The sequence below is a fragment of the Meles meles genome, chromosome 7, assembly GCF_922984935.1.
Source record: "Meles meles chromosome 7, mMelMel3.1 paternal haplotype, whole genome shotgun sequence".
Lineage (NCBI taxonomy): Eukaryota > Metazoa > Chordata > Mammalia > Carnivora > Mustelidae > Meles > Meles meles.
Genome location: NC_060072.1, coordinates 85,872,153 through 85,882,385, shown reverse-complemented (window position 1 = coordinate 85,882,385; position 10,233 = coordinate 85,872,153). Strand labels below are relative to the sequence as shown.

The 10,233-nt window shown below is 41.1% G+C and overlaps 1 pseudogene; it reads left to right on the top strand.

Annotated features, from left to right (window-relative positions):
• Positions 1-2,820: 2,820 nt before the first annotated feature.
• Positions 2,821-9,966, top strand: LOC123946391 (annotated as a pseudogene).
• The last annotated feature ends 267 nt before the right edge of the window (positions 9,967-10,233 follow it).

Below are 10,233 nucleotides of genomic sequence, written 5' to 3'. Positions count from 1 at the left end.
AGCCCCGCATCGGGCTCTCTGCTTGGCTGGGAGCCTGCTTCCTCCTCTCTCTTTCTCTGCCTGCCTCTCTGCCTACTTGTAATCTCTATCTGTCAAATAAATAAATCGAAAAAAAAAAAAGAATTATGTAGTGTCCTTCTGTATCTCTGACTACAGTCTTTAGTTTAAAATCTAATTTATCTGATATGAGAATCGCTACCCCCGGCCTTCTTTGGAGGCCCATTGACATGAAAGATGCTTCTCCATCCCTTCACTTCAGTCTGGGTGTATCCTTAGGTTCAAAATGGGTCTCTTGTAGACAACATATGGATGGGTCCTGTCGTTTTATCCAATCTGCAACCCTGTGTCATTTTATGGGCGCATTTAGGCCATTCACATTGAGAGTGATTATTGAGAGATAGGTTTTATTGACATCATGTTGCCTTTGAAGTCTTTCTGTCTATAGATTGTTTCTATATTTCTGTTCAGTGATATTCTTAGGATTTTTTCTCTTTTATAGGACCCCCCTTAATATTTCCTGCAGTGTTGGCTTGGTGGTTGCATAGTCTTTTAAGCCTTGCCGGTCTTGGAAACTCTTTATCTCTCCATCTATTTTAAATGTCAGTCTTGCTGGATAGAGTATTCTTGGTTGCATGTTCTTCTCATTTAGTACTCTGAATATATTTTGCCAGCCCTTCCTGGCTTTCCAGGTCTCTGTGGAAAGGTCTGACGTTATTCTAATGGGCTTTCATCTGTACATAAGGAGCTTTTTTGTCCTAGCTGCTTTTAAGAGGGTCTCTCTTGAAACATAATTCCTTATTCTAACTATAAGGTGTCATGAGGACTTTCGAGAATTTAAAATCTTGGGAGGAAATCTCTCTGCGTCTAGTACATGAACGTTGTTTCCATTCGTGAGATTGGGAAAATTTTCATAGACAACTTCTTCCACTATATCTTCTAGACTTCTTTCTTTTTCCTCCCCTTCAGGGATTCTAATAATTCTGACGTTGGAACATTTCATGGCATCGTTTATTTCCCTGATTCTGTTTTCGTGGCTTCTGAGCTGTTTGTTCCAAGCTTCCTCCTGATCCTTTCTCTCTATCTGTTTGTCCTCCAGATCACTAATTCTATCTTCTGTCTCAGTTACCCTAGCTTTTAGAGAATTTAGATTAGATTGGAACTCATTGAGAGCATTTTGAACATCATCCTGGTGGCTTTCATTTCTGCCCTAACGTTGTGAACATCATCCCTGGTGGCTTTCAGTTCTGCCCTAATCAATTCTGTTTGGTCATCCATGGCTTTCTCCAACCTAGCTATTGCCTGGATAATTGTTAGTCTGAATTCCTTTTCTGACATATTGTCTATGTCGATAGCCATTAGCTCTGTTGCAGAAGGCCCATCCTCTGTATTTTTCTTCTGTTGGGTATTCCTCCTCCTAGTCATTTTGGAAAGAGATGACTGAACAGATGCAGCTGGACTTATCGATTGTGGTGCAGTCAATGTGCACCCTGGAACGCTTCTGTGCCATCAGGATTCCCCACCCAAATGAGAGAAAAAAGAAAAGAAAAAGAAATAGAGAAGAAGAAAGAAAAAAACGTGGAAAGAAAAAAGGAAAAAAAAAAGAGAGAGAGAGAGCGAGTGATTAGGAAAAAAAAGGGAAGATAAAAGAGAAGGCTCAGCCCAAATGGGCCACAAGGTAGGATTTATGAAGTATACACACAAAAACAGACAAACAAAAAGACTGATAAAAGTATATGACAAGAGAAAAAAAAAATATATATAAGCAAAAAAAGGGAAGAACCTCATCAGAAAGAACCCCAAGTATAAGATTTATATATTATCAGGAGAAACACAAATTCACAGAAACACTGACAGAAGGAAAAATTGGGAGAGTGGTTATAACTTCTCAGTATGGGTGAGGAAGGTTATTTTGATTCTTCCTGAAGATATCTTGATGTTTTTGTTAAGGGACTCAACTTTCCTAAGTTACAGGGGGATTAGAAACTGGTTTGCCTCTAGGGGTAGCATTGATTGGGGAAAGGGGATTACCTTCAAGTTTAACTCTATATGTATAGTAGAAAATAAAAATTAAAAAAGAATAAACTAGACTAAACTAAGTTAAAATTAAAAAAGAATTTAAAAAATAGAAAAGCAAAAGAAAAACACGGGTGTATGTATCAAAAAGTTCAGGTTAGAAGGTTATTAAAGAATTTGATGTACTGGACATCTCAGTGTGGTGGTAAATAGGTTAAAAAATTATCTGTATGTATAAAAAAAAAGAACCAGAATATTGGTAAAGAGTTAAAAATAAAAGTTGTATTTATGAAGTAGTGGTGGTTGTTCTCTTGTAGTCTTTTTTTTTTTTTTTCTTCCTTCCTGGTTGGTTTTCTGGGGGAGAGGCCTGCCACGTGGGTTTTCAGACAATGATGTTCCCTGAGTTAGGTCCTCCTGCTCCCCTCAAGGGGGTGAGCTCTGAGGAAACTGTTTTTTTCAGCCTTTTGTTCTCTGGGGGTTTTTATGTTCTTTCATCTGCTTTCTCTTGCCTTGACAGCTTTTGATGGTTTTTGGAGGTTTAGAGGAGAGCAAACTGCACCCCGACCTCCCTCTCAGAGAGAAGCCCCAGACTGTTTTGCAAAAGCTGCTGGCAGAGTCGGTTCTGAGTCACTGTCCCTGGGGATGCAGGAGCTCCTCATTGTACCCAAAACCAGGGCAGCGGTGGCTGTCTAGGCAGCTCCAGACCGCCAGAGAGGTTCCGAGCAGAGATTGCACACTGAGATTTCTCACTGTCCCGGGCTGGGAATGTCTGGTTTTTCCGGATGCCAGAGCTCCAGGCTAGCGCCTATGAGCACGTATCCCACGGTGTGGGTCGTGGGTATTTCAGGATTGCCATCTGGCCAGGCTCCCAGCTCCTCACGGGAGCCAGACCCCACTCGGGTGCGCTGGCGTTCAGGCACACTGGCGGCTCAGGGACGGAGACCTGATTTCTCCGCCGCACTCTCTCTGGCTCAGCGCCAGGGGAGGCTGTCCTGGGTCGGGGGACTTAGGTCCCTGACCCTAACCACCCAGGTTCCCACTATTACCCCCCGCAATCCTTTGCTCTTTGTTTTTTGAGTGCTTTCAACCAGACTCCAAGTTAATGCTGGTCCCCAGACGGAGAGCACTCTCGTGTTGGGGTATTACTTTCCATCGGTCACCTCTGGTGGCTCCCTCCCCCTTTTGTTTATCTTCCGATATCAGTCCAATGCTCCCAGTCTGCTTTACCTGCCACTGGTGTCTTCGGCTCCTGTAAAGATCCAGACGTGTATAATTCTGATCTCAGGCTGATTTCATGGGTGGTCGGAGTTCTTTGGTAGGTAATCAGCTCACTTTAGGGTACAGGTTGAAATGGTGCCTCTTCCTACTTCCCCGCCATCTTGACTCCCACAATCTATACTTTTAATGCCATTCTGATCAAAATTCCACTGGTATTTTTCAAAGTGCTGGAGCAAATAATCCTAAAATTTGTATGGAATCAGAAGAGACCCCGAATTGCTAAGGAAATGTTGAAAAACAAAAACAAAACTGGCGGCATCACGTTACCCGATTTCAAGCTTTACTACAAAGCTGTGATCACCAAGACAGCGTGGTACTGGCATAAAAACAGACACATAGACCAGTGGAATAGAGTGGAGAGCCCAGATATGGACCCTCAACTCTATGGTGAAATAATCTTCGACAAAACAGGAAAAAATATTCAATGGAAAAAAGACAGTCTCTTCAATAAATGGTGCTGGGAAAACTGGACAGCTGTATGTAGAAGAATGAAACTCAACCATTCTCTTACACCGTACACAAAGATAAACTCGAAATGGATAAAAGACCTCAATGTGAGACAGGAATCTATCAGAATCCTAGAGGAGAACATAGGCAGTAACCTCTTCGATATCAGCCACAGCAACTTCTTTCAAGATATGTCTCCAAAGGCCAAGGAAACAAAAGCAAAAATGAGCTTTTGGGTCTTCATCAAGATCAAAAGTTTCTGCACAGCAAAGGAAACAGTCAACAAAACAAAAAGGCAACCCACGGAATGGGAGAAGATATTTGCAAATGACAGTACAGACAAAAGGTTGATATCCAGGATCTATAAAGAACTTCTCAAACTCAACACACACAAAACAGATAATCATAGCAAAAAATGGGCAGAAGATATGAACAGACACTTCTCCAACGAAGACATACAAATGGCTATCAGACACATGAAAAAATGCTCATCATCACTAGCCATCAGGGAGATTCAAATTAAAACCACATTGAGATACCACCTGACACCAGTTAGAATGGCCAAAATTAGCGAGACAGGAAACAACGTGTGTTGGAGAGGATGTGGAGAAAGGGGAACCCTCTTACACTGTTGGTGGGAATGCAAGTTAGTGCAGCCACTTTGGAGAACAGTGTGGAGATTCCTGAAGAAATTAAAAATAGAGCTTCCCTATGACCCTGCAATTGCACTGCTGGGTATTTACCCCAAAGATACAGATGTAGTGAAAAGAAGGGCCATCTGTACCCCAATGTTTATTGCAGCAATGGCTACGGTCGCCAAACTGTGGAAAGAACCAAGATGCCCTTCAACGGATGAATGGATAAGGAAGATGTGGTCCATATACACGATGGAGTATTATGCCTCCATCAGAAAGGATGAATACCCAACTTTTGTAGCAACATGGATGGGACTGGAAGAGATTATGCTGAGCGAAATAAGTCAAGCAGAGAGAGTCAAGTATCATATGGTGTCACTTATTTGTGGAGCATAACAAAGAACATGGAGGACATGGGGAGATGGAGAGGAGAGGTAGTTGAGGACTGGAAGGGGAGATGAACCATGAGAGACTATGGACTCTGAAAAACAACCAGAGGGTTTTGAAGGGGCGGGGGGGGTGGGAGGTTGAGGAACCAGGTGGTGGGTAATAGGGAGGGCACGTACTGCATGGAGCACTGGGTGTGATGCCAAAACAATGAACACTGTTATGCTGTAAATAAACAAATAAAAAAATCAGAAAAAAAACTACTGTATTAAAAAAATTTTATTTTGCTTCAAAAGTGTTGTTTAAAATATTTTGTTTAGATTTTACAAAATAATAAGCAAAAAAAAAAAAAAGAATGTCTATACTACCCAAAGTAATCTAAACATTTAATGCAATTCCTATCAAAATACTGAAGGATTTTTCACAGAACTAGAACAAAAAATCCTAAAAATGATATAGAGCCACCAAAGACCCCAAATAACCAAAGCAATCTTGAAAAAGAAAAGCAAGGCTGGAGACATCACAATTCTGGACTACAAGTTATATTACAAAGCTAAAGTGATAAAACAGTATGATACTGACACAAAAATAGACACATTGATCAATAGAACAGAATAGAAAACCCAGAAATGAACCCACAACTATATGGTCAATGAATCTTAGACAAAGCAGGAAAGAATATCCAGTGGGAAAAGGTCTTCAACAAATGGTGTTGGGAAAACAGGACAACTACATGCAAAATAATGAAACTGGATCACTTTCTTACACCATACACAAAATAAATACAAAATGAATCATACCTAAATGTGAGACCTGAAACTATAAAAATCCTAGAGAAGAACACAGGCAGTAACTTCTTTGACAGCAGCCATAGCAACTTCTTTAAACATGTCTCCCGAGGCAAAGAAAACAAAAGCAAAAATAAATTATTGTGATGCCTCTGGCTTTGCTTTTCTTTTTCAAGTTTGCTTTGGCTATTCAGGGGCTCTTTTGTGGTTCCATACAAGTTTTAGGATTGTTTGTTCTAGCTCTGTGAAAAATGCTGTTGGTATTTTGATAGCGGTTGCGTTAAATGTGTAGATTGCTTCAAGCAGTATAGTATATAGTATATATATAGTATAGCAGTATAGTTGTGATATTGTATACCTGAAACTGATATTATGTTGACTAACTGGAATTTAAATAAAAGCTTTAAAAAGGGGGCACCTGGGTGGCTCAGTCATTAAGCATCTACCTTTGGCTCAGGTCATGATCCCAGGGTCCTGGGGTTGAGCCTAATGATTGCTGAGCGAAATAAGTCAAGCAGAGAGAGTCAAGTATCATATGGTGTCACTTATTTGTGGAGCATAACAAATAACATGAAGGACATGGGGAGATGGAGAGGAGAGGCAGTTGAGGGAAACTGGAAGGGGAGATGAACCATGAGCGACTATGGACTCTGAAAAACAACCAAAGGGTTTTGAAGGGACAGGGGGGTGGGAGGTTGAGGAACCAGGTGGTGGGTAATAGGGAGGGCACGTACTGCATGGAGTACTGGGTGTGATGTCAAAACAATGAACACTGTTATGCTGTAAATAAACAAATAAAAAAATTTAAATTAAAAAAAAAAAAGAGTCACCTCCAGAAAGTCCCGCACCAGAATACTTCGGCTTTTAACTACACCTATCTGTATCTGTCTCTGCTCATATTATTGGCTGGAAAACAAAGTCTAATTTTCATGGGAACTGGCTTGAGGTCTCTCATCTCAAGCTGTTGGAACCACATCTCCTTCCAGCAACAGTGTCCTGTGGCAAGGCAGCCTGGCTGGAAAACCAGATGTTACATCAGACCAAAAGCAGTCCTGCTCAGTAAGGTTGGTGAAAGCCTTATAGGTATATTGATATATGTATCTGGGGAAGATCTAGTAGACAGACCTCTGGCCCAAACCCCTCTAGTTTACACAGGACCTAGATTAGGGTAGTATCTTTCTCAAAATAAGACATAACTACTTCTCATTAGATAATAGCTGAGCTGCAAGTTTAAGTCTTCCGCCCTTTGTCCATGTGGGGTCTTCCTGTTCTCTTTCTTTACGTATCAGGTTCTGGACACACACACACACACACACACACACACACACACACACGTGTTAGGCTTTTATTTTAAATGGGAATGTGTTACTGGCTACAAAGCCAGGTGAAGAAATGGAAAATTTCCCTGGGGGATTAAAAATGAAAAGGGTGAAGAATAGAGAGTGAGAGATTCCTAGTGCTTCTGGCAATGGAATCCCTAGTTCACTGTGTTTTAGAAAGCTTTTTCTAATAGAACCCTTTGCTTCCTACTACCAAATCAAGTATGATAAATAAATGAAAGAAGAAATGAGGCAATTGAGACAGATGCAAGAGCCCATAGATGCCTCTAATTCCTTACCACTGCAACACTTAGAGTGGCCCCTAAGACACTACAAAGGAACATATAAAGTTCCATTCAACAAACTTTGAAAACACAGCCCTGGTAGTGTTCTGGGATCCAAGGTATGAGGGATTTCAAGGGGGTATCGTTTCAGTCCATTTACCCAAGCAGAACCAAACTACAGAGATGCCCAACAGTGATGGGGAAGAGAGGGCAAAACAATTTGCTCTTTAGGAGTTCAGCTTCCTTTGCCCTAGTCTTTTCTCTCACTTCAATCCAGTTTTCTCTCTGCCATCCTCTCTGGAGAAAACAAAGCTAAGCTGAGAGTTTCCTGAAATTCTGCAAGTCATTTCTGTACAAAAAGAGAAGTATGCAGTGGAAAAATAATTTTACAACATTAGAAAATGTACTTAAAAGAAAAAAGGCCATAAGGAATAACATGGAGGACATTAGGAGAAAGAAAGGAAAAGTGATTTGGGGGAACTCTGAGGGGGAGATGAACCATGAGAGACTGTGGACTCTGAGAAACAAACTGAGGGTTTTGGAAGGGAAGGAGGTGGGGGAATGGGTGATCCTGGTGGTGGGTATTAAGGAGGGCACATATTGCATGGAGCACTGGGTGTGGTACATAAACAATGAATCGTGGAACTCCAAAAAAAAATTAAATTTAAAAAAAAGAAGAGAGAAAAGGTCATAAGCATACTACCCAATAAGGACATCTTTACTATTTCTCAGTACTCTGTATCAATCTTTATTCTTACATACAAAAGTTGATTTTTGCACAGCATGTTATAAGCTATATGGTTTACAAAAGTATTTGTTTCATTTACTCAATATCACAGATGAATACAGTAAGGCTTAAAGAAACAGTAACTTTTATTTTATTTTATTTTTCTTTAAGATTTTATTTATTTATTTGACAGACAGAGATCACATGCAGGCAGAAAGGCAGGCAGAGAGATAGGAGAAAGCAGGCTCCCCACCCAGCAGAGAGCCCTATGTGGGGCTCAATCCCAGGACCCTGGGATCATGACCTGAGCTAAAGACAGAGGCTTTAACCCACTGAGCCACCCAGGTGCCCCAAGAAATAGTAACTTTTAACCAGATGATGCTATTATAATGTTAGAGCTGAGACCCAAACTAAGATTACTACTTTGACTACTTCTTTTTCCACTTCAACAGCAGCTGACATACAACCGTAGAGACCACTGTCTAAGTACTAGAGCCAAGAAATATTGAAATATATTTTAGGTGAACTCCCTACTAGAAAATTTTCTTATGACCCCAGAACCACACAAAACTCAACTTGTAACAATCAATTCAAAACACCAAGTGTAGTGCATTGGGAGCATACCAGACATACCAGACTTGTTGAAACATCTGGTCTAGTACCAACCCAACATCATTTTGCTATGAGACCTTAGGCAATGCATTCTCCCCATGTGTAAAATAAAGGCTTTAGAGTCCACTATGACACCACCCTCCCTTACTGTGTGTCTATGACCTTACTATTCTGAAGAGGAATCACTTGTCCATGGACCTCTTAGTCTTTAACCATAAAAGGTTTTCCAGGCTTAACCACTGGGGTTCTTCTCCCTTTTGATTCCAGGACATACCTGACTTACACGTGCATGGTATTTTCATTAAAAGAGTGATGAAGTAGGGTGAAGGTATAGAGATGATGACAAGACAGTGCTACTAGTTAGAAAAGAAGGGCAAGTGAAGAAATTGTATTTGAGAAGATACTTCCTTATCCTGAGTTTCCTGTTTTGGTCTATAGGTGAGGAGGTATGTTGTCTGTGAGTGGAAAACTCCTGTTCACTGAGAAAGACTCAGATCAATGTCTTCCCAGTGGAAAAATCATTCATTTCTTTAAAGGGACTGAATCTCTAAGCAATCTTGGAAAATGTCAGTATAATTACTGAGTTTGTCCTTCTGGGATTGTCTAGTGACCCCCAGATCCAGACCATGATCTTTGTGCTGTTCCTGGGGATTTGCTTTCTTGACTTTGCTGGGGAATCTGGTGATGATCCCAGTGATCATTGTTGATTCTTGCCTCCACACACTCATGTACTTCTTCCTCAGACACTTATCCTTCCTGGATCTCAGTTTCTCCTCAGTCACTGGGACCAAAATGCTCCAGAACTTCCTATCTCAGAAGAAAAGAATCTTGGAAAAGAAAAAATTCCTTTCACTCTCTCTGGGGGAACAGAATTTCATCTGCTTTCTGCCATGGCCTATGACCACTATGCTGCCATCGGCCACCTTCTGGTCTACACCATGGTCATAAACAGACCTCTCTGTATTGTGATTGTGAGCATAGCTTGGACAATGGGATTTCTGATTTCCTTGATGAATAGTCTCTTCATCCATAAGTTACATTTCTGTGAATCCAACATCATCACCCATTTCAGCTGTGAGCTACCTCCACTCTTTCCTCTGTCTTGTACTGATCCCATTGTCAATGAGATTCTTCTAGCAGTGTCAATGTGCATTTCTAGGACTGCTGACATTTCCTCGGATCCTCTTCTCTTACTCCAGAATCATTTCTGCCATTCTGAACATCAGCTCCTGTAATGGTCGAGCCAAAGCCTTCTCTACCCGCTCCTCCCACCTCAGCATGGTGCTCTTGTTCTATGGGACAGCTCTATTCAGGTACATCAGTCCCACCTCAGGCTCAGTATTGGACTGAGTGATCTCCATTCAGTACAGTGTGATCACATCCTTGTGGAACCCCATCATCTACAGCCTCAAGAACCAGGAGATGAAGGCAGCTCTGCAGAGGATGCTGAAGCAACAAAAGAGTGCCTTAGGGTAGAAAAAAAGCTGTGTGATTCTGCTCAGGAAATAGAAGAAAATTATCTTTAAAGAAGATAGATTTTTATAGGCCTAGAGCACTTGGAGAAATTGCATTTCAGTTAAATTCAGTATTTGTCTGGACTTCAAAGCAAATAAAGGATCATAAAAATGGAAGGTGGGGGAAAAGAGTTTGATGTATAGGCTCCTACTTATCAGCTCTTTGCAAAATATTCTGAGAGAGGGATCTTGGTTTCATCTGAGAAGATAGCAAGTGAAGTGTATTTGG